At 41.1% G+C, this 25,037-nt stretch overlaps 1 protein-coding gene across 3 annotated transcripts in view; it reads left to right on the top strand.

The window, feature by feature from the left end:
* The window catches only part of LPAR1 (lysophosphatidic acid receptor 1), a 237,854-nt gene that overhangs the window by 75,540 nt on the left and 137,277 nt on the right, over positions 1–25,037 (top strand). The gene's annotated exons all lie outside the window — the stretch shown is intronic.

Below are 25,037 nucleotides of genomic sequence, written 5' to 3'. Positions count from 1 at the left end.
CCCAGAAACTCCACAGCTGCTAGTAAAAGATCACAAGCTGTTTTCTTTTACGTATAGCCAAAACATTGTGTCCTAATTTTTAGGAAAGGATTAAAAGGCATACAAGTTTTTGTTGCTGTTTATCCTGGTGAGCATAGTCACCAAGGCAAGAAATGATGAGAAACCCAAGATTTTACAATTGTCACCAGATCAGGAATAAAAAGATACATCTTCCAGTGGGGCACCTATTCTGGTGACAAGAGGGGATTCCTTTTTCTTTGTATAGATTTCCTCTCACTTTCTGTTGTGGGTCTGAGACAGGAAGTGATGTAAAATTTCCTAATGAGTAACAAACAGCGAAAGATAAACTGACAGGCACGTTTAACCCCACCCTATTCTAATTAAAGTTAAAGAAAAAGTGTATTAATAGCCAAACCCTAATACTTTCCGGTTATATTGAAGCACAAAAGCCATTACAAATCACCATAATCATTTTAAAGAAGAACCTCACTTTCCCTGGACTATTTTTCCCCCTCTTATCTGTTATTCAGGGTTGTCCTTGAATCACATACTCACTTGCCCAGCTAATCCTGCATTGATCTGCAATGATCTGTTGCTCAGGTACAACAGTCTGGGTCCTATGCTGCCATCTTCCTCTCTGATGTCTCGGCAAATGACCTCTGATGATGCATGCCCGGCCATTGTGGGCCCCTGTTACTGCAGTCTTTTGGTATATGTGATGGGAATATTCCAGGAGCCTGACACGTCATTCTTGACTGGGTGGCAACAGGGGCAGGGTCATAGTAAAACAAAAAATTAAAAACTGTAAAAAAAACCCCAAAAAAATGGTCTTCTGACATTATAGAAGGGGAGGGAATGCAAGTAGGAAAAGTAGTTAATAAGAGTGAGGGTCCTCTTTAATTGTGCATTGGAAGAGAGTGACCCTTTGCTGCCTACTTAAATTGGAAATAGTTTTAGGTTGAATTTGCCTTTACTTCAATATGCTTTGATTCTCTAAACTGGTATATTTCCATGTGTGTGTATTTCCAATTCTTTTTGTTTTAGCCAATAAGCTAGTAACTGCTGGTTTCTAGTTTTGTCACAGTTGTTCTGAGTCTGATCAGCTTGTGTTACAGTTCAAACATGTTTCAGTCAATGTGTGTGCTTAGGTGTTCAAACAGCTCCCACTAAAATAATGCTTTTATGGCAGGTCTAAACCAGCTGTAAATATTTTTTTGGGATAGGAATCTGGTGGACCACTCTCCATCAAAAGGAGATGCAACTTTTATAGCCCATACAGGTTTCTGTAGTAAACTGCGCTGTCTCAGTACAGGAGATCTAAAGCTCAAGTTCAGATTCCATCAAAGTCGCGGTTCATATGCAGTGCTTTTTTAGGGGATTCTTTCTACTATATTTTGAGTGTATACATGTTTTCCTCATATGACTGAATGAAAAATGCACTAATACACATGTATACAAAGTTTTAACACTAGTTTTCTAAGCAGAAGATTAATAGGAAAGGGTTATTTTTCTTCACAACTAATACAGGGTACATGCACAAAAAATGTGTAGAAAAGTTTAAAGTACGAATAGACCTTATCTTCACTTAAAAAAGATCTGTCACTGAGGGAAAGTGACAGATTGACCTAATAGAGCACCCCAAATTCCTGACACTTACCACTACCAGGCTGCCCTGCAAAAGTAATGAGCCTAAACCCTGTGCAAACTGTGTGTCAGTCTATATGGAAGCCCACATAGGGTAAAGAACTTCTCTCCCATGTGATGTTTGGGCTTGGCGATTGACTGCTCAGGCCCAAGCACTGCATCATGGAAGGAAAGAGAGACAGTCACATACGCCCTCATCCCAGGAAATACTTGATTTTTCAAATGGCTCCCAAAGACAAACTGGAGAGAAGCGGTCAGTTGGTGGGTGTCCTATCAAGAGAACCTGTCTTTTTTGCCCTGAACAACTGGCTGTCATGCTAATTCAATGGCATCCATACTTTCTAAAATTAAATGAACGCAGAGTTCCACCCAAAAATGGAAGCTCCTCTTATCTTCCTCCTAGATTGTAAGCTGTAATGAGTAGGGCCCTCTGTTTCCTCTTGTACCAAATTGTATTGTAACTGTACTGTCTGCTTCATTTTGTAAAGCACTGCGCAAACTGTTGGCGTTATATAAATCCTGTATAATAATAAAGCACTGCGCAAACTGTTGGTGCTATATAAATCCTGTGTAATAATAATAATATGACTCCCCTCCGCTGCCACATTTGGCACCTTTTGGGGGGGGAAGGGTTTTTGACAGGTATCTGCTCCCACTCAATTGAGCCAGAAGTTTGGCCCCTCTGGGGCACTTCACAGGTCTCAGAGGACTGAGGCCCATTCACAAAGAACAGCGCACTTTACGCATGTGCGGTACAAAATCAGCTGTGAAGCTTCAAGGCTTCAATGCCGGTTTCCCTTAGTCGAGATGCCGATGCCAGCACCCGACAGCAGCCATTGAAGAATCGGCTTGGGGTGAGGATACCGCTGGAACCCTGGACAGCTAAGTGCCCTAATTTTAAAAGTCAGCTGTTACAGTATTTGTAGCTGCTGACTTTTAATTTTTTTTTTTGGGGGGGGAGCACTGAACTCTGCTATAACCCCTTGACGCCGGCACCTCCTGACCCTTTAAGGGGTTTGTGAAGCTGGGGGGGTGGGGTTTAGGGTCATGTGACTGTTGTGACTGGCTATCACAGCAGTCACATGATTGCAAGTAGTGACTGGGACCTTTTGGTGAGGCACCAGTAAATGTGCAGGGCGCACTCTCTCAGCACGTTTGTTTACTTTTGGTACGCAAATATGCGGCCACTCGGCGTCAAGGCCTAGCCGCCAAGAGGCCACACAATTGCGTACTGTTGATGTCAACCGGTTAAATAATAGGTGCTGCGCTAATCAAACACATATAAACACCATAGACAAAACATAATTGTGACTCAGTGACAATTTTCAGTATTTAGTGCTTCAATGTGGTGAAACTATTACTTTTTTGTAAATAAATATAAATGTTCTGCAGGCAATGTCCATTTCATTAAAGTCTCTGGAAAATCCTATGCTCTTAAAACAGTGCTCTTTCCAAAAGAATGTGCTGGAGTCTACAAAACACCTCCTCCAACTGTCACTTTGTGCTCCAATATGCTCACACCCAAATTTCGCTCTCACCAGAATCCTGTAACCACTAAGTTAATAAGAAGGTCCATAGCATTGTATAGCCTTATACAATGCTATGCTTGCAGATAGTTGTTCAGGGTTCTCCTTCACATCACCCTAATTACACCTGCAAACCATTTTGTTTACTCAATATATTTCAAGCTCCCCTTCCCATTGTTTGCAAGACTGTCTTGAATTCAACAGGGAAAAGCCAAACACTTTGGTTTCTGCTGAAATACAAATGACATACAAAGGAGACTTTTTCTCACCAAATTGAACTGCCTTGTAAAATTCATGTATAGAAATATATTTCATAGGAGCATCTGAAATTATCTGTATCAATTGGCTCCACATGGACAAGCTGCACTCCTGTTGTCCATCTCCACCCAGCTTCTGCCTGTCCTCCAGCCAGTGTTGTGTGTCTCTGCATCTCTCACACCTTCTTGTTCTTTCCTGGCTGTCCCTCTGGATGCAGAGCAAGTTACCTGACTTCACTTATCTACATGCTTGTTCTGGGTTAGGGTCAATCAGTATCACAGCCAGGCAACTGGTATTTCCAGGAGGTCAGGAACGGCTGTCTTTCTCTTAGTGCAGGGGTGCTCAACCTTTTGAAGCGTGAGGGCCACTTAAATGCTTTGGTAATGCAGGCCACAATGAAATGGTTCCAAATTTTGATTTTTTATTTTGAATAGCACAATGAACAGTTTCCTCCTGCAGCTGCTGAATGCCTGCGGAAGGCAGAGGAGGAAAAGCTGGCTTTCAGCAGTTGAAGAGGGGAAAATGGAGAAGATCAGTTCCTGTATATGCTACCCCCACCACCTCTAATGTCAACGTGTAAAGCAGAATGTGACAGGGAGGCCGGAAGGGCCACCTGGAGCACAAGTCAGGGTCACCATTTCAATCTCTGATGCTACACCAGGGACCCCCCAATCTGCCCCTATAAGGCTGTTTTCACACTGATGCACCGTGGTTTACACACACCGCGGGAGCAGTGCAGTGCACCTGTGGTTTTCTTGCGGGTTAGCTGTGCTTTGCCATAGACTTCTATTATATCTTGCGGGTGTGGTGCACTTTCCGAAAGTGCTCCAAAACCCCTGCATTCAGTTTGAGGTCTTGGGCCACAGCAGAGAGCTTCTAGGGCCACAGGTTAAGCACCCCTGTCTTAGTGCAAGTTATCAAAGTACAAAAAAAATGCTACACTAGTTTGCCTGACCAAGCAACAAAAATGTACAATGTTTTCATGTGCTCTTAAAGTGAACCTAAGTGAAGGTGACAGTTTCAGATGACAGTTTCAGTGAGCATATTGGTTAGGGAGAAGCTTAACTATGAGGTCAGGAAAATTCAGGCTCTAATAATAAAATAAAATGAAATCAGCGATGGGCACAGAAGTAGCTTTCCTGGTAAATAAAGGTAATAAAGGCATCTCATGGTGGCTGCTTTTAGTTAACATATTTGCTTTCAAACGTTTAAACTGGCTGTGTTTCCTCTCATTGATATTAATGCAGAATTCAATCTTCAAGATCTTGAATCCTTTGTTAGAACAGACAGTGTTGAAATCTCATGTACAAAGAACTGATAATGAGATTTGCCAGCACAGTATGGACAGGGTTAATTATGGTCCACATCCCCCTCCTTACTTTATATAGGGGTGAGTTAGGTAGCTGGTTGAAACTAGTAAAACACACTTAAATGTTAAGTTCACCTTTGGAACATGTTACATGTTCCACCCATTTTTAGGGTAGAACACGTAACATTGTCCTATAGTTGCAGCCGCGCCCGCCGCCTCCCCTCCCTCTGACAGATAGTAAGGGGAGAAGTTTCCCTGTACTATATGTCAGATTTTAAAACAGCATGGCCCTGCGGGGCTACGCACTGAGTTCTGTGAGTGAGTGCCTACAAGTCCTGGCAGCCTTAGCGGCTGTGGGCTTGTAGTATTCAGTGAACTACCAAGCCACTCTGGAGCTCCATGGTAGTTCATTGAAGCTTCCTGTTAGTATATCTGCTTGAGTGTACATCCCGTACAGCAAGAAGATATTCTGACAGGTCTGCAGGACACCAGCATGGCATCAGCGATCTACTGCTTACTGGTGCAATGCTTTCCAGGCTCCTTTGGACAAAAATAATAAATGCACATTTTTTTTACCTGAAAAAAAAAATGTTAACTTTAGCATAATGTAAGAAGCAATTTTAAAATCTTTTTTTTATTTTATACTATGTGAATACTGACATGTAACATATGTAAAGTAGATGTTTTCCCAATTTAGCTACAAAAGTGGAGATACACTTTAAGACTACTAAAACCAAGTTAGACGCAGCTTATTGAACATGCTGGTTAACATTTCTGCACTGAAGAGAAGGAAAGCCCAATTGTACCTTCAGTTTAAATCAGAAAAATACTGTACATTCCAAGTGCATCAAAGCAAAAAGTGTGTTAACGTTTACAGTTTTTTTTTTAAAGCTGCTACAGCCCAAGTAGAAAAGCCTGTCTCCTGCAGCAGCTGATGAGTGGGATCCTTGATCTCTGTGAGTAAACAGTGGTCTTTGAGGCCCCTTTCACACAGGCATTCTGTATGTACGTTTTTCATCTGTCCATTTACGGATGAAAAACAGCCATCCATGTATTTCTATGGACTAATGTATGTAAACAGATGATCATCTGTTTAGATCTGCCAGTCCATAGAAATACATAAGTGTCCACATCTGTTAACATCTGGTTTTTTGAATGGAAGAAAACCCTATTTTTCTTCCATAAAAACCCTCCATTATGGACAAAACAAGGGATGTAAACGAACATACAATCCGTTTTTACATTGGTAAAGGATGTAAGAAAAATGGATGTAAATGGATGAAAAACAGATGTAAACTGATGAAAAATGGCTGTGAACTGATGAAAAACTGGTGTTAACTGATTTGTTTTTTCTTGGAAACTGATAAAAAAAAAGCATGTAAACGGATAAAAAATGGATGTAAACTGATGAAAACTGACGTAAACTGATGTAAAACAGACGTGAACTGATGAAAAACTGATGTGAACTGATCCGTTTTTTTCTTGGAAACTGATGAAAAGCACATGTAAACAACATGAACAACAGGTGTAAACAGATTAAAAACGAATGTAAACTGATGAAAAACAGATGTAAACTGCTGAAAAACTGATGTGAACTGCTGAAAAACTGATGTGAACTGATCTGTTTTATTCTTGGAAACTGATGAAAAATGGATGTAAATGGATGAAAAACAGATGTAAACAGATGTAAAACGGATGTAAACGGACGAAAAAAAGATGTAAACTGATGAAAAACAGATGTAAACTGATGAAAAACTGACGAAAACTGATGAAAAACAGACGTGAACTGATGAAAAATTGATGTGAAATGATGAAAAACTGATGTGAACTGATCCGTTTTTTTTCTTGGAAACTTATGAAAAACGGATGTAAACTGATGAAAAACAGACATAAACTGATGGAAAATGGATGTGAACGTGACTGAATTGATGAAAAAAACGGAATGCCTGTGTGAGGGTCCTTTCACATGTTACTGACCTGTTTAGCGGGTCCGTTTGCTCAGTGGAGGATCCTCCACTGATCCCCGCTGAGCAAGTGGATGACAGCTCTGTGTCCGCTCCGCTGCAGCAGAGTAGACACAGAGCTGCTCACTCTCCTCAATGGAGTCCGTTTTCATCCGACCCAATCCGATGGGCGGAAGGAGAATTGGATCCCTATCCATCCCTTTTTGGTGGATCAGAATCGGATGTCGGCACTCCATAGAGGAGAATGGAGGTTCCAATCGGGTCCACCTGAATAACGGGCATGAGGACCCAATTGGAATGTCCATGTGAAAGAACCCTTACTGAGTCAAACCTATAGCTCTTCAATCATGAAAACTTATACTCCCTGCTGATTGGAGAGCTTTGGCTGTGACTCAGAAGGGGGCGTGTCAAATCTCTGCAATGAGATCACTGCTTACCCACAGAAAGCAAGGGTCCAACTTTACATCTGCTGGCAGGACAGTCTTTTCTACTCAGGCTGTGGCTTTTAAACTATAAAATAAACAAATACTTTACGCAGCTTTTGTTTTGATATGCCTGAAATGTATTTAGTTAATTTAAACTTAATGTTTTAATTGATTTTCAAATTTTGGGTCCAAGTACTTAAATGAAGCAGTGTTGATCACTGAGTTACCACACTTTTAATAATATTTGTTCACTTAAACATAAAAACAAGCTGTTCCTGAACAAAAACATGCTCTAAGAATTCAATACTGAATTTTTGGCAGTTCCAAATAACTATCAAATCCAAATCCAAATAATGCAGAGAAATACAAAACATGTATTTTCCTGTCTGCAGCACAGCTTCTGCACAGAACGGGTGAGGAGAGACTTTGTGCTGTTATGTTGTGTTGACGAGTTTCTCTAAGCTGGAAAGAATTCCCTTTTCTTCTAGAGAACAGTATTGAATACACACAATTCATTCCATTAGTGGAAATTTGGAACTCGTTTCTGCTTACTTGACACAACGTGACTTCCAGAATGATTATGATAATTGACTGAATTGCCAACTTAAAGCAGTTAAAAGTTCACTTTAGTGGTTTATAATGCACGTGTTTGTTTGGTTTTTTTTTATCTCTATTGAAAGTCAGCAATTGGTATTGATCACATTGGTGTAACTATTAATTTGCAATACTGTAAGCAGTTTTGCTGAGCCATGTACAAAAAATACATATGACAGAATCAATGCAACCCTACCAGAGGTGCCTTTTTATCAGAAGGATCCAACATGGGTAACATGATACTAAATATTTATTTTATTTATCTTAGGTACTTATATAGCGCCATCAATTTATGCAGCACTTCACATATATATTGCACATTCACATCAGTCCCTAACCCTCAAGGGGCGTACAATCTAAAGCCCCTAACTTACATTCATACATACACATACTAGGGCCAATTTAGACAGGATCCAATTAGCCTACCAGCATGTCTTTGGAGTGTGGAAGGAAACCGGCATACCAGGAGGAAACACACGCAGGCACAGGGAGAAACTCCAGGCAGATGGTGCTGTGGTTGGGATTCAAACCAACTACCCTAGTACTGCCAGGCGGAAGTGCTAACCATTTAGCCACTGTGCTACCCCATGTATGTAAATACAGAACCTACCAACCTAGATGCTACACAAAAGATTGCTTCCCATGCTACAAGGGAGATGCAGAACAGGCAGTCAAAAAAGTAAAAGCACCAAAAAAGTTTTATGAGCCCAGTTGATTTTGCTTCTGACTGGTGCTTTGAATGAACTTTCTACAGATGTCATTAGAATTTATTAAAGAGAAACTCCACTTTGAGAAAATAAAAAATATCCCCTCTGGGTGATCAATGTACATTGCAAGCATTTTCTATGTTATCTCACAGAAGTAACATCAGCATAGTTGAGAAGCATTTCTATATGACTTTGGTGGATTCAGTGTTTTTTTTTAACCCTCACTTCCTCTCCATGGCCATCCTTCATCCATGGATTTTGATACAGCTTCTGGGGCCTTCATTCAATAAATCAACCCTACCTTCAATCGATTGATTGACTCTTCCTCCGATCAATCAATCTACCCTTCCTCTTCAATCAACCAATTGACCCTTCCTCTGATCGATCAACCCTTTATTCCATTGATCAATCCTTCCCTCAATTGATCAAAGGAAGGAATGATTGATTGAAGGAAGAATTGATCGAAGGATCGATCAAAGGAAGGATTGATCAAAGGAAGGACCAATCGAAGGAAGGATTAATTGAAGGAAGGATCAATTGATCAAAGAACTGATCAAAGGAAGGATCGATCGAACTAAGAAAGGATAAAAACACTTCAGTGTGAACCTAGGTTTTAGGCAGGATAAGGGAGGAGAGGTGAGGGTTAAAAAAAACACTGATCCATCCTCCAAGTCCAACTGATCCATCACCCAAGTCGCATAGAAATGTTTCTTATCTATGCTGATGCAAATTTTCTGAGATAACATAGAAGTCTATAAGGCTGAAATCGCACTGAAGTCAGAATATAATGTGATTTTCCTTGTAATGAAACTCTATGAATACAGGCTTAAGAACTTCTAAAGTCGCCTTGAAGTCTCATCAAAGTCGCATTACTAGCCGCACTGGAAATCTCATGAAAATTGCATTAGAATAGTGATATCGGCAATACGAAATGCAAACATGGCAAAACACCTCAAAATGCATAATGCATTAAGTTATTGCAACGTGGGGAAAACGTGGCAAAAATGCATATGCATTTTTTATGCTTTTTTTATACAGAGTGTGAAAGTATCCTTAGGAGATCTCATACGTACAGTGGATAAATAAGTCTATACACCCCTGTTGAAAATGTCTGGTTTCTGTGCTGTAAAAAAATGAGACAAAGATAAATCATTTCAGCTTTTTTCACCTTTAATGTAAGCTATAAACTGTACAACTCAGTTGAACAACAAACTGAAATCTTTGGAGGGAAGTAGTAATAAAAAACTAAAATAATATGGTTGCATAAGTGTGCACACCCTTAAACTAATACTTTGTTGAACCACCTTTTGATTTTATTACAGCACTATGAGTCTATCAGCATGGCACATCTTGACTTGGCAATATTTGCCCACTCTTCCTTGCTTCAACACTCCAAATCGGTCAAATTGAGAGGGCATCTCCTGTGCACAGCCCTCTTCAGATCACCCCCCAGATTTTCGATCAGATTCAGGTCTGGGCTCTGGCTGTGCTGTTCCAAAACTTTAATTTTCTTCTGGTGAAGCCATTCCTTTGTTGATTTGGATGTATGCTTTCGGTCATTGTCATGCTGAAAGCTAAGTTTCTCTTCATATTCCACTTTCTAGCAGAAGCCTGAAGGTTTTGTGGCAATATTGATTGGTATTTGGAACGGTTCAGAATTCCCTCTTCCTTGACTAAGGCCCCAGTTCCAGCTGGACAAAAACAGCCCTGAAGCATGATGCTGCCACCAACATGCTTCACTGTGGGTATGGTGTTCTTTTGGTGATGTGCAGTATTGTTTAGAATTATGGCCAAAAAGTTCAACCTTGGTTTCATCAGACCATAACACATTTTCCCACATGCTTTTGGGAGACTTCAGATGTGTTTTTGCAAAATTTAGCCCGGCTTGGATGTGTTTCTTCGTAAGAAAAGGCTTCCATCTTGCCACTCTACCCCATTGCCCAGACATATGAAGACTATGGGAGATTGTTGTCACATGTACCACACAGCCAGATATTCCTGCAGCTCCTTTAATGTTGCTGTAGGCCTCTTGGCAGCCTTCCAGACCAGCTTTCTTCTCATCTTTTCATCAATTTTGGAGGGACGTCCATCTTGGTAATGTCACTGTTGCACCATATTTTCTCCACTTGATGATGACTGCCTTCACTATGTTCCATGGTATATCTAATGCCTTGGAAATTCTTTTGTACCCTTCTCCTAACGAATATCTTTTAACAATGAGATCCCTCTGATGCTTTGGAAGCTCTCTGATAGTTTGCACTCACACGGAAGCTAACCATATTGGACTTCAAGTGAACCATTCCCCAGACCATCTCTTTTAGATGATCCCAGGCATGATATGCATAACTGTGTCCAGGCACAGTTCTGGTCACTCACACAACACAAAAAAAAGTGGACTAATGGGGTGAACCGAGCACGGGCACAGTTAAAACACCTAATGCGAGTAAATCCTTAACTGACAAAAACGTGGTACCACATTTGCCCTTGCGCCTTTTGTTGTTCACTCACCTTCCATCTTTGATCCCTGAATCTGCCAATGGGCACAGCACATAGGAAAGAGAAGTAATTTTTCCACAGACAATAGAAAGTGATTGCTGAGCAGAGATTTTCCAACACAGAAGATATTTGCAAGTGAAAGCTGAAGTCAGGTAAAGTCAGACACTTGAGAGCACTTGTAAGCTCTCAGAAGTAAATCTATAGGTTACCAGATTGTTGCAAGTACTGCTCAAATGGGCTACATTGCTATCAATAGTACACTGGACATGAGTCTGGTTTTATCTTTGTTCCAGTTCTTATTGTCATTTTCTTAAAAGGATGAAGAATTGTAAATGCCAGTTTACATTGGTTTTGCATGTTCAGTGGATATCCATGACCACCGTGTGAGAGAGTCCACCTCTCCTCAGTTAACCTTTCCAAATAACTGATATGCTATGGACAGCTAACAGAGTCTGTTTTTCAATGTGGAAACAGGTCCAGTCAACATCCAGAACAAAACACTATCAGTATGGGTCATGTACAGGGCACATTTCCCAATTTCAAGCTGCTTTGCTCTATGTTTAAATTCAAGTAGTAAGACCTTCCCACAGAGATTTGTGTCTCTGCCCCCTCCTAAAAGGCTGTAGGCATGCAGTCACTCTGATGTACTCAACTGCCAAGTTTCTACTTGCAAGCCTCAGTCGCATACAACTGGCAGAAGTGCTTTCAAACTCTACACTGCCCTGCTAATTAACAAACATGATACATGCAGGCCCCGTAAGTGCTTCCTATGCTTAACTGCTCTACCCTGTTGCTTCAAGACTGGCTAGCATTTGGCCAGATCAATCAACTGATTGCTCATTTCCCGTATTGCTGCTGGAGTGGTCAGCAGTGGTGCTGTGTTCCTGATGTGGAGGCTGGACAAGGGGAAAGAAAAGTGTAGACCAAGGTTTCTCAACCAGGGTTCTGTGGAACACTAGAGTTCCATGAGAGCCCCTTGGGGACTGAGTCACCTCCACTCCAACCAATAGTGACCTTCATATTACTCCTACATTGTGTCAGGGAGAGTGGGTGTTCGAAGCAGAGATGGAGAGGGGGTGAGGGTGGAGGGACAGACTGTATTGACAGGTATTCATTTCATGGAGTAAACTTTTATTGTCAACAATGCAGGGCAGTAAGATCTCTCAGCTATGAGAAAAGAGATGGAACAGGATTGAGGAAAAGCAAACGTACCGTCTACAATGCAGGGCAGTGGGATCTCTCAACTATGAGAAAGGAGAGGGAACAGGAATTGGGAAACGCAAACACTTATGGTCAACAATGCAGGGCAGTGGGATCTCTCAGCTATGAGAAAGGAGAGGGGACGGGAATAGGGAAGAGCAAACACTTACTGTCGTCAATGCAGGGCAGTGGGATCTTTCAGCTATGGGAAAAGAGAGGAGCAGGATTGCGGAGGAGAGAACATGTAGCACTACCCTGTGAATAAGCGCTAAAGAGTGTGAAATGCGTCAGCATTTCTCCTGATTGTACTTAAATTGTGCGCTTAGAACTTTTAGATATTTTCATGACAATTTTTCAATAAATCATCATGACCTAGCGGAGTGTGCAGCCATTTCCTTTCATTGTTGCTTTTTTCCGGATCCTGCTACACAGACTTGGAGTGGTGTCTTTCTTCTGTGGCCTCTTGAGAGCCACTGGTTTTGCATCCCCCTTCTTTCCACACAGCCAGGTAACATACATTTTCCATGAAGTCCATGGGCTTGTTTTTTTTTTTTTTTTTTAATAGGGGATTTAACTTGGATTGGGCAAAGGGATTATGAGATGCCAAACTTGATTGAAGAATAACACATGTGTTTTTGCTATGGATCAGTGTGAAAGTAGCCTAAGAGAGAAAAAGCAGGAGAGGATTTGGGGTTGTACAGGTAAAAGGTTGTATAACATAACATTAACATAAATACATTACTGCTGAGTATTAATGCACTGCACTAAGCCCCAATGAGCTGTTTGTGTTAGTGTAAATTTGATTCATTGTACTTTTCTTTATTATTACATCTACAACTCACTGTGTGCTGTAGAGCAGAAAATGTTTTCACAGATTCCCTGAGACCTGAACATTTTAGTCGGTTTACGCAATTTGTGAATGGAGGATGCAGGCATTTTGTTTCATCTGCCTGTCTACCTGTCAAAGATCTTGTCTCATTGATGGAAGGTTATAGTGCAGCTTCTATGAATGGAGGGGGTGTGCAGAAAGGGAGGGCATAGTTACCACTCTTGAGTACAAAGAACAGGTCCCTCAGCACAGTCTCTGACCAGCTCACGCAGCTTGTCATCAGTCTCCAACTGTCGCACAGCTTTATCTATGTTTTATCCTATCTAGATTACCTACGCTCTTAGGGTTCATGTACACTGCAGCTGATAAACTGACGTTCAGGAGCTTTTCTGTGTTTTTTTTAGCAGCCCCTGAACTCTCCCTAATGTTTTCCTATGTGTCATTGTACACATAGTCATTTACAGGCAGTTGAGTTTACAGTCGTTTTTTTGAACGCACCAAACTTGTGTTCAGGAGTAGATTTTATCAGCGTTTCAAACACCAAATGCTTGTAAACGCAGCTAACCGTGTTTATAAGTGTTTGCATTTAGAAGCATTTTTTAACTGTGCAATATCCAGATGCTGTCCAGAGCCTTTTTTCATCATCAGAAATGTATGAAAAGCGTTTCCATGTATTCAAATGGACCCAGTACACCAGCGCAGTCAATTCCAGGTTTTGCATGAAGGAAAATATGGTAGATTGTGCTGCATTATGCTCATGATGGGATCCATAGTGAATACAACCAAAAAAGACAGGACTGCTCTGTCTGCTTCTGCTCTATTTCTCTCAAAATGTCTGAAATAGTTAATATTTACTGTTTTTCAGTGCATTCTGGAAGGTCTCCTGAGGTTATCTTTAAAAAACGCTTCTAAACGCAAACACTCATAAACGCGCATAAACACGGTATGCAAACGCGGCTAAACAGACGCTTTTTAACCTACGTTTTACAGCAGTCAGTTTCCATCAGTCAGAAGTGTTTTCCAAATGTCCCGTGTACGAAGTGCTTCACCTCTCCACTAGACAAAATGATCAATTAACCCTTGCAGTGCACAGCCTCACTAAAGGGAATATTTTAACGTTTTCTATATTTGGGCTTTAAGCAGGTTTACACATTTAGCTATTTACACATATAGCTTTATTTTAGCTCTCTTGAATGAAACAGTCTATAAATGGAGGAGGCAGACCTTTTATTCATCTCCTTTCATTGATCACGTTTAATTGATGGAATTTATACAGTACAGTTTCTGTGAATGGAAGAGGTTGGCAGAAAGAGCAGGAATAGTCACCACCCTTGATGAGTGCAAATGACAGGTCCCTCAGCTCGTAATAAACCCCTTCTGCACCTGTAGCCACTGTGGGGATGGGGTTGGGGGTTTATCAGAGGACTGAAGATTTCAACTAAAATGCAGCAAAAGGTACACTATACATTAACTGTAAGTAATCCCTTATGCTGATTTTTTTAAAAGGATAAGTATTGCCAAAGCTATTTTGGCTATGCTTCTCCTGAAGGTCACATGTGCAGTTTGCTTTGCACTCCTGTGACCCATTTTCAGCCGACAGTGGGCTAAAGCTCAGCTGACATCACAGAGCTGGTCCAGGCTCTGAAAAGATCACAACCATATGGCTTTGCTACTCCACTGAGAGACTGAGCCAGCTGCTCTTTCCCCTCTCCAGCCCAGTGCTCCAGTGAGTGCTGGAAGGGCAGAGCAGAGAGCTGGAGACTGACAGTCCATGCTCTCTGCTCAGAGCGGAGGGGAGAACTGAGAGATCAGTGGTGTTTGATCGCTTAGTTCTCACTGCAGAACCACTGTGGGATCAATGCTACATCCACCTAGGTGAGTATAAATGTTTGGGATTTTTTAAGTCCATACTTCTCTTTAAAAAAAAACAAAAAACTTTTTGACTAAACACAGGCTTGAATTAGCTACAATAGACTCTTTAAAGTTCACTATATAAGCAGTTTTTTTTTATTAGAAATAATGACCCATTAATAGTCTGTCATGTGATTATCTGCTACTTAAAAAAGTGAGGAGGATTCTCTGAATCAGAAGGTCAGCCTAACCACAAGGTCACTAATGCATAGACAAAAATAGGTGGAGCATTTGTGTACTGGCTAAAGCTTGCTTCTCGGAACTAAAGAAAATTTCTCAACTTTTTTTGTTACTCACAGGACAAACACTATTATCGCACATCTTGCAAATTGACAATATATCTGATGTTGTGAAGGAATTTCAACAGATGATTTAAATTTGTAAAGACAGCATAGTGACCTGGATTTGTTCAGTGATGCTGATTAGCTTTTTCCGTCTTTGTCACTGGTATATTTTTTTTATTTGGTTGGATGCCATTAACAAATTCTCTCTGAGAAATACTTTGATCTGGCCTTTGAAAACATTGTTAGAATCCTTTACTTTTGAGTCTGGGTGCGAACAACTTAGATACGTGTTAGCATAACTCATTCATACTTTGTAGTTAACATCCAGATCATGAACTGAGCTTTCAGTTCTGAAACAATGAAGCCAAGCATTCTGGGGGAAAAAAGCCTTTCACTTGCAAAGGTTATTGAAATGAACTTCTTTGAGTGTACCCATTATCACTTTGGCTACGGAGACCTTGACAGAAAAGATTCCACACTGTCATTGTGTTATTTTTAGTAGAAAAAAGCAAATGTGAGCCTGCTTTCAAAAAAAGGGGGAAAATTCACAATTTAGTGTGTGAAAGTGAGCTTTAATGTTAACTTGTTTCATAAGGAAAGTTAAAGGTAACAGAGAACAATCCACCCGCACCATTCCAAAGCTGAAATCTACAGCCAGCGTCTTGAAAACATGTGATTTTGGAAAATACATTTCCCGAAGAGGTGTGTATGTGTGTCTCTAAACAAAAAAGGTTCTGTGCAACATTCCAGCCCTATCCTGGGAAAATAAGCTAGAGTGAGATAAATTGGGACAGTCGTAAAAGATTAAACGAGCTAGTTAAATTATTGTTAACAGCTGTTAACATAGTCTACCAACTACTGTTTTTCTTTAACAGTTAAACTTCCCATAAAACAAGAATGTTTCAGTTTTAAATATAGTAGTTGACTCAAGTGGACCTATACTGTATAACAGGGTCTGAATTTTCAGTTTCATATACTTTACAAATAGTCAGTTGTTTGGAGATATGATTCAGGACAATAAAAACAAAATAAAACAAAAATAAACTTGAGCCAATAAAAGTCCCCCCTTACATCATAGTCCCCTTTACATCAGGGTCCCCATCAGAGTCCCCCCTTACATCAGGATCTTCATCAAAGTCTCTCCTTATATCTGGGACCCTTCACAGTCCCCCTTTACGTCAGGGTCTCCCTTATATCAGGATCCACATCAGAGTCCAGTCCTACCTCACACACTTACAGTGTGGCTGGGAGCCTGAAGAGCCAGGAGGGATGGCTGCAGTAGCAGGAGATGGAACAGATCTGGATGGAGGAAGTGCTGTCCTCCTGCAAATGCTTAGGCAAGCACATAATTAGTTGATAGGGCAGCAGAAGTCCTTTATAAACCAAGAACTTTACAATGACAGCGCAGGAAGGAGAGCCCATGCTGGAGATGAAAATGGTTGTAGATTTTGGGGTGAAACAGAGACCAACCCTGCCTATTCAACAATCACCATAACGTACCGTATATAATGAGTTATTGAAAATAATTTTGTCAGGGTTTGAGAGTTCTGACAAAATTTCCTCTAGGGCAGTAGTCTCCAAACGTTTCAAACAAAGTGCCAGTATACTGTCCTTCAGACTTTAGGGAGGCCGGATTGTGGCCAGTGGAGTAGAATGTGGTAGAAAATGTCCTAGGCTCAGCATCAGTGAGAATAAGCATGGCCTCAGGGTTGGTGGACAGCAGGAGGAGGAGTAGCGCCCCAACATTGGTATTAGTGAAAGGACTAGTACACCATCATTAGCATCAGTTGAAGAAATAGTGTCCCATTGTTGTTGTCAGTGGGAGGAATAGTGCTTTATATCATTGTTACGAATAGTACCCTAAGGGCCAGATAAAGGCTAGCAAAGGGCCATATCGAGCCGCAGTATAGAGAACCCTGCTCTAGGGATTATATTTGACAAAATAATTAAAAGAGGTTGTTGCCAGTGGCACTCTTTCATGGCACTACATACAGTAAATATTTCTAAAACAACATTGCTCAGAGTTATATAATGCCTTTCAGAAAAGCATTAGGATGGTCATAGATGGGAGGATATTTGGAAGTATCTTGCCAAGAATGAACTGTGGGGAATAGTCTTCCTATCCATGATGAGTCTGCTGACCATTAGGATCCACTGCAAATCTCCCCCAACAGCAGAACAGAAAAACTGGGATTGCTTGCAAGGGTATTTTCCAACCAGTTAAAACATATTCTTTCAGATAATCAATGAAGGTACCTGTTAGATCATCAGAAATTGCAGTCAATGACAACATCGCTTGCAATTCTCAGGCTACTTACAAATACCCCTAGAGTACTGTATATGCACTGACAAATGGCCTCAACGTCACGTTGCCATTGACTTGCACTTGTTCTTCCAGTGTGAAAGAAATAATATTTAATTGAACTGCTACATCAAATTGGTCCTGCCCATCTAGATGCAACCCATGTGATCAATCTGTTAAAGTAAACCTATTATGAAACATAGGTTCCAATATTGCTGAACATTTCTGGATATCCTAAATGCCTAGCTTTTTTCCTAACCCACTGGCTATAATCCATTATGACCCACTGACTCAAAACAAATAGTCTGATCAGGAAAGGTAAAAATGGAAAAACAAAATTAGAAGCGCTTGTCTACATACAGGTTAATGGCTTTAACTACTCAACCAAGAAGGCCAGGTATGCAGCTGGGCTTCAAGCATTTTATTATGTGAGTTCAGCAATGGCTGCCCCTATGCTTCTCTCATGACAGGTGGGACAAATGGTCTCAGGGCACACAGGAAAGATTTTGGATGTTGCACTCTGTGTGTGGTGTTTTTGTGCATACAAGGCTACAAAAACAATTACAGCTAGAAAGTGGAGTTCTCTTTCATTGGGGCTGCTGAGTATGGCCAGGAAAAGAGTAGGTGGGTTCCCTGGTCACCACATGACTTTAAGTGTTGCACCTGGATATGGAGACATGGGTAACCAGTTACAAGAAAGGCTCCCTGCCTTCTGTTGCTGGAATCAGCAGTGGAAAAGTGGCTGAGGCAAAAATACTGGAAAAGCCAAGTTCTCCAATGGTATATTTGGACTGTTATATTGAGATTCTTGAAATCTTTCAAACTCTTTTGTTCTTTGCCACTATAAAGTCTTTTTAGATCCCACCTTCAGAGGCCGGTTGGTGGTATTCCTAAAGTCCTGTACACACAGGCTCAATATCGTCCAGTGTCAGCCTGTTCAATAGAAACTGTCCGACATTCGGATTGTGTGTACACCTGTCTGTCCGGACAAATGGAAATGCTGGAAAACTGGCATCCGGTCAGTGCTCGCAGCCATTTGCTGCCAGCACTGATCGGATGCCAGTTTTCCAGCATTTCCATTTGTCCGGACAGACAGGTGTACACATGATCCGAATGTCGGCCAGTGCTGTCCTCCTGTCAGAACACAATAGCTCAGCGGGGAGATTTCTGTATTAACATCAGATAGTACAGCAAGCTCCTCCCAAGCTCTTCAGTTTTTTTTGTTCAGACCGCTGGGTTGAATGAAAAAAAAACAAAAAAACAAAAACGTACCCAGCATAACCCAATTTTGCTGGTTTCATGTATGGCCCTTAAAATAACTGACTTTTTATCTTGAATCCTGTCTAAAGCAAAGGCTCATTAAAATACTCATCTAAGTAAAACATTTTGTTAGCATCAGTTTACAGTTACAGCCACAAACATAATGTTTATAAACTAAAATAAATAAGTATTTGACCCATGTATGCAACAGCAAGCAGTTTTTTTTTTTTTTATTACCTTGGTGCGTGATTCTATTTCTTACATAATTCTCTGGAATTGCTGCAATAGGAACAGCTGTGGAAAAAGACAACACCCAAAAAAAAAATAATAACTGACACAGCAAAATTATGTTAACTTTATCTAATGACTTCAACCACATTATATAAGATCCCAGTGAATCTGTTCAAATCCCAAACTTCACTTAACTGGAGCCAGACGCAGTGTGGGTGGTCCAAATGGCTGATTTCACGTGATTTCTTACCAGATGTTATGAAAGATTACAATTTTTGTTTGTTGTTATGTTTCTATCTTACCTTCGAATGTGATCATTTTGTCTCTGAATTTGAAGATTTAACATGCTGGCACTGACATTTAAGTCATGTAGCTTTGAAAAAAAAATCTAAACTTTGTGAATATTGTGGAACTATTTGCCTTTCAGTGACTATGACTGTATTTTTTTTTTTTTAAGTAATGAGATGTGTGAATGAAAAAGGAGCAGAAGAATGACATGTTACATTAACAAATCAGAAAGAATCACTAGAATTGTCAACACCGATACTTTTCTGTTTCTATCAACAGTTTATGTCATGTTTAAAAAGCATAACAGGCAAGCAATACGTCATAATAAAATCATGTATCACTAACAAGAGATGCAAGAATCTTTAAAGTGGAACTTCACTCAAAAGGAGAAATTTTGCTTTTCCTCCTCCCCCACTCTTCTCCCATATTTGGAATTTTTTTGGGGAGGGGGGGGAGGAGGTACCTGATTTTGATAGGTACCCACTCCCACTTCCGGTGGGAGCCCATCCCTCCTTACCCACAGCTTCTTGGGACACATCACAGGGCCCAGGAGACTGCAGGACCATTCACAGGGCGCAGCACGGCCCTACATGCACAGTGGCCAGCCAGCTGTGAGCTGCAGGAAGACACAGTCAGCTGCCCACAGTTAAGATGCCGGCGCCTGGACCTAAAGACCGGAAAAGAGCTGGGTCGGGTGAGGACATTGCTGGATCCAGGGAAAGGTAAAGCCTCATGTACACATGAATGCCCCTAGATGTTTAGTTCTCCGGGCAGCAGAAAAACGCTAAATGAAGCAAAAACGTGTGTAAACGCAGTACCATGTTTAGCCCCGTTTAACGCTTAGATGTTTATTCATTTGATTGTCCACAGTATTTTTAATTGACATGAATAAACGCCCAAGCACTAAATGCAGCTAGTGTTTAGATGCGTTTAAACGTGTTTAGATGCATTTACAAGTGTCTTTTAGCCTTTTTTGGCCAAAAAATTCCTCTCCTGCCCTTTGACAACATGCTCGTCCGCACGAAACGCATCAGGGGAGCCTAGCCGGTGACGTCACGCCGCCCGTACCGCGTGGAGGCTGGCGGCTATCTTTGTTTCTGGGCTACCTTTATGTGAGTGTGTTTTCATATTTGCTTCAATAAAAATCGTTCAAACATACTACACTATCATAGCTTTTCTCGGGCTGGCTGCACTACTGAGCCCCCCTTTCAAGGTGGATGTCTGTTTTGGGCGCCCTGCTTTGATGAATCGCTCATTAGCTGTATGACACCTATTACTGGATGCTTGATGACCCCCTGCTGGCTAGAGGAAGGAACACCTTTACCAGAGTGACAGCCTGCCAGATGATCACCTTTACCAAAGTGACAGCCTGCCAGTCTGCCAGTCCTATAGTACCAGGAGTGGTCTGACAACTCAAATGCACAGTTTACGTGCTTTCTGGTGAGTGCATATTATATATCCACTTAAGAGCACGGAGTCTACAGCATTTGCACCTACCATTGGGACTATCGTTGCGTCACTAGAGGACAATAATTTTTAGTCACTTTAAGCACTTTATTCATCACCCATTATTACTTTTATCTATTATTTATTGGTGTTTCCACTATGTGTTTATGATCCATTGTTTCTATTCTAGCGCTGCATATTTTATTATTACAGAGGAATCACGTTCAGGAGAGGAACGTTTAACTGCCCCTAAACTCTGCTAAAAGCCTATGTGTACATGGACACATAGACGTTTATTGAGATGAGTTCAGGGGCTTTGGCAAAAAAAATGCCAAAAGCTCTTAAACACGTTTAGAAGAAGAAGTGTACATGAGGCCTAAGTGTGTGTGTTTTTAAAAGTTATTACAGTATTTGCATCTGTTGGCTTTTACATTTTTGTTTACTGGGTGAAGATCCTCTTTAAGGCATCATGCACACTGGCAGGAGCAAAGCAGCTTCAAAAACATGCCCAAGTCGCAAGTTCAGGAGCATTTAGGAGCATCAAGTGCTTAAGCATTTATTTATTTAATTTACCAGAATATTAGGTTATTCTTGCCATTGGAATGAACAAATTATCAAGTGCTAAACGTGCCTAGCGCTTAGGCATGTTTAGGTACATTACGTGCATTTACCCGCGTTTAGGCGGTTTTGGCATTTTTCTGCTAAAACGCTCCTTTCTTGAATGCACAAGTGATTTCTTTTTCTGCCTCTCCCCTAATACTAAACTCCTGTAAATGTCTATGTGTGCATGAACACATAGGCTAACATGGTGGGCCATTTAGATGAAGAAAAAAAAAAACGTCAAATGCCTGTAAAACAGGAGCTTTTGAGCTGCAGCGTGAACAAGGCCTACAAATTAATTTCAGTATTTTTCTTCTTTTCTTTATAATGAAAAAAGGGATTCCCTAAACAATAGTAGCCCAGCAATCAAGGCTAACATGGCGGGTCGTTTAGATGCAGAAAAAAAAAAAACACGTCAAATGCCTGTAAAAGAGGTGCTTTTGAGCTGAAACGTGAACAAGGCCAAAAAAATTAATTTCAGTATTTTTCTTCTCTTTATAATGAAAAAAGGGATTCCCTAAACAATAACACCCCAGCTATCAAGCTAGAAAGCACAGATGGCTGGAGACCCTATGCCTTTTGGAACTTGGGAATGAGTTCAAACTGGCTTTAAAAAAAGACTACACACTCAAAACAGCAGTACTAATAGACATCAAAATATTTCACACCACCCAGTTCCCAAATAGTGGTACAAGCGACAGAATGGCAATATTTTAATGATATTAATAGTCTTACATATTTAGGGAGGAAACCTGGCATGAAGCAAGACCACCACTTGAATTATTATATCACAAGGAGTTGGATAATGAAAGCAGTAGATTGTGCATTGTGGGATTTGTTTAGCTTGGAAGTTATAGATTCCTTAAAATTAGGTCTACCTGTGTGGAATTACCTGCCGGTTAAAGGGTAAGTCCCCGGTCCCACGGTCTCACCGTGGCCTACATTATTATTATTATACAGTATTTATAAAGCGCCAATAGTTCGCTCAGCAAGGGTACCTACATTTCGCAAGTTCACGTGTGACTTGCATAGACATCTGTGCATGAAGTCCCACAGATCATTCCAAGTCGCACCTGAAATCGCGCTGACATCCGACTTTGAAATCATGCAAATTCACACGATTGTGAAGTGAAGTCACACCATTTCAAAGTGTGACTAAGACTAAGCCGCAAACTACCAACTTGTTTAGTGTGAATATCAGCTTGTAGTAACTCTCATGGAGCAATACACGAGATCAGTTTTTCAAATTAGAATGTTCTTCACCTACTACAATGATACCCAGGGCTGGATTTAAAATTCCTGCCACCCTAGGACAACTGTCTTGTGCTGACCCCCCACCAGGGGCGGACTGACACCTCATTGGGCCTCCTGGCAATAGGGGATCATAGGGCCCCTGTGTCAAAAAAGCATATGAAAAAGGTACCAGGGGCATCATATGGGGCCCCCTACTGACCCTGGGCCCTCGGGCACTGCCCGAGTTTCCAAATGGTCAGTCCGCCCCTGCCCCCCACTACCCTAGTCAACTGGACACTACGACACCTAAAATTCACAACTAGCAAAGTAGGGAAAACAGTCATCCTTTTTTGCTAGCAGTTCCATTCTAGTTTATACAGTCAGGGTTGGTGAACTTTAAGGCCTCGGTTAGACTGGCGCTGATGCCTAGATGTCTCTAGCTGGCAGGTGCTGCATGCAGGCAGCCTATTCATACCTATGAAGCTGCTTGGCTGTCATATTCGGATAAGCCTCTGTCTTAATGAAATTGTTGCATCCTCATAGGCTTAAATGGGCTGCCTGCATGCAGTACTTGCTGCCTAGGGATGCTAAAATTCACTGTGTATAAGCATCAATTCCTGTGAACAAGGACTGAGTGTTCAAAAAATAAAAACTTTTCAGGGACGGCAACAATAAGGACCAATACAGGCAGGACAGCACTATAGAATCTTTTATTCAAGATGAACTTCGGGGAAAGGAAAAATACTCTTGTGCAGTGTGGCTGTCTCTGCACTACAAGGGTTAAATGCACATTTACATCTAGATCTAGAGGACAGGAAAAGCACTTTTACTTACCTGAACCTCCGTTCCCTTGTCTTGTAAGACCAGTCCTTGCTGTCTCTTCTCCCCTATGATGTGATAGTTGGATGCCTCTGACCTCATCAAGACCCATGCCTGGCCCATAGCCCTGCATTGGATGTGAGGATTCCAAGGAACAGCTCACCACTAGAATGCTGGGAATGCCATCTGCTGGGGGAGACGATGATCAGGTAAGTAAATTTGCTTTTCCTGTCCCCTTGACCTAAAGAAGCATTTAACCCTTGCAGGGTGGAGGCAGCCCCACTGCAAAGGAATATTTCTACTTTTCCTGGAGTTGGGCTTAAAGTGGTTCTAAACTCTTACATATGCCCAGTGAAGTGACAGCCCTTCAATATGCAGACGTTATAAAGCTTGACTGAGACTTTGGAAAGCAGGGGGTGGGGAGCTGAAATTACACTTTGCAGAGCTCAGTGAGGAGAGCTCTGAGAGCTGATTGGAGGGAAGAGACCCCACCCCCTCCACACAGGAACAGAGCTGAGGCTATCAGTCACAGACTGTATGTTGGAGCTCCCTCCACTGTCACCATTTTTCTCTTGATGTCAGGAAAATTGTCCTGAAGTGACTTATACAGATAGCAGAGGAACAGGGCAGCAGACAGCAATGACACTTAGTTCTCTTAGATGAGACAAGTACAAACTATAGAGGGATATGCTTTGTTCATATTTCATGTCAGAGGTTTACAACCACTTTAAAACATAGGAATGTATTACTGACAGGTAACTACATGATGTGTGAGACCATGGCCTATGGTGACCATGCAAAAAGCTTTGACTATCTTATCTGACTTAAAGTGGATCTAATGCAGGCCATAGATGGGTAGAAAACCGACCGTTTAAAAAAAAAAAAATGAAAAATCGGTCGTTCAATAGGCCAACGTTACCACCAACGGTAAAAAAAAAAAATCAGTCGATTTTCGTCCCGTCTACGGACGGCATTTAATTACTTCTGTCCCTGCAGAGAGCTGCGCTATTATATTTGACATTAAAAAGTATAGCGGTTGCAACATTGTATCTATTTGTATCCATTTCGGATACAGATGTTTTTATTCGGATACAAATAGATACATTGTTGCAACCGCTATACTTTTTTTCTTTTTCATTTTCTTCTTTTTTTTCTGCTTCTCCTTCTTTTTCTTCTTCTTTTTTCTTGCAGGTCATGGCTCATGCGCAGATTTTTTATCGGTAAAAAGATCGGCCGATTTGCCCATCATTGCCGCAAAAATCAGCCGATCGGCAAAATTGGCCGATTTTTTTCCAACTTTACCGATAAAGAAAATGTGCCAAAATACAGAAAAATGGCCGACCAATTAACCCATTAACGGTGTGAATATCGCCGATTTTTTTTTCAGCCGAAAAATCAGCCGATTTTCGACCCATCTATGGCCTGCATAAACCCTAATTTTTATTAAGAAGAGACCTGGAAGAAGATGGCAGTTGCCAGAGAAAGATTTAAATGCCACATTTACAGTATTTCTGGGGGATTAGTCCCACTGTATTGATTTTATTGAAATATTACTTTTATAACAGAAACTGTGGCCCTGGTTTGGACACATTTACCATTTAATACATTTCTTTTTCCCCTTTTCACAAGTTGATGTAAGGTTACTAGGTGCCAAACTTGCAGCAAATACAGATGATGCAATTCACACTCTATAAAAAAAGAGTAATACCCT

The sequence above is a fragment of the Staurois parvus genome, unplaced genomic scaffold (genome assembly GCF_062004578.1).
Source record: "Staurois parvus isolate SC_StPar_1 unplaced genomic scaffold, SC_StPar_1.0 ptg000012l, whole genome shotgun sequence".
Lineage (NCBI taxonomy): Eukaryota > Metazoa > Chordata > Amphibia > Anura > Ranidae > Staurois > Staurois parvus.
The sequence above is the reverse complement of the archived record's forward strand: the minus strand, read 5'-3'. Positions and strand labels throughout refer to the sequence as shown.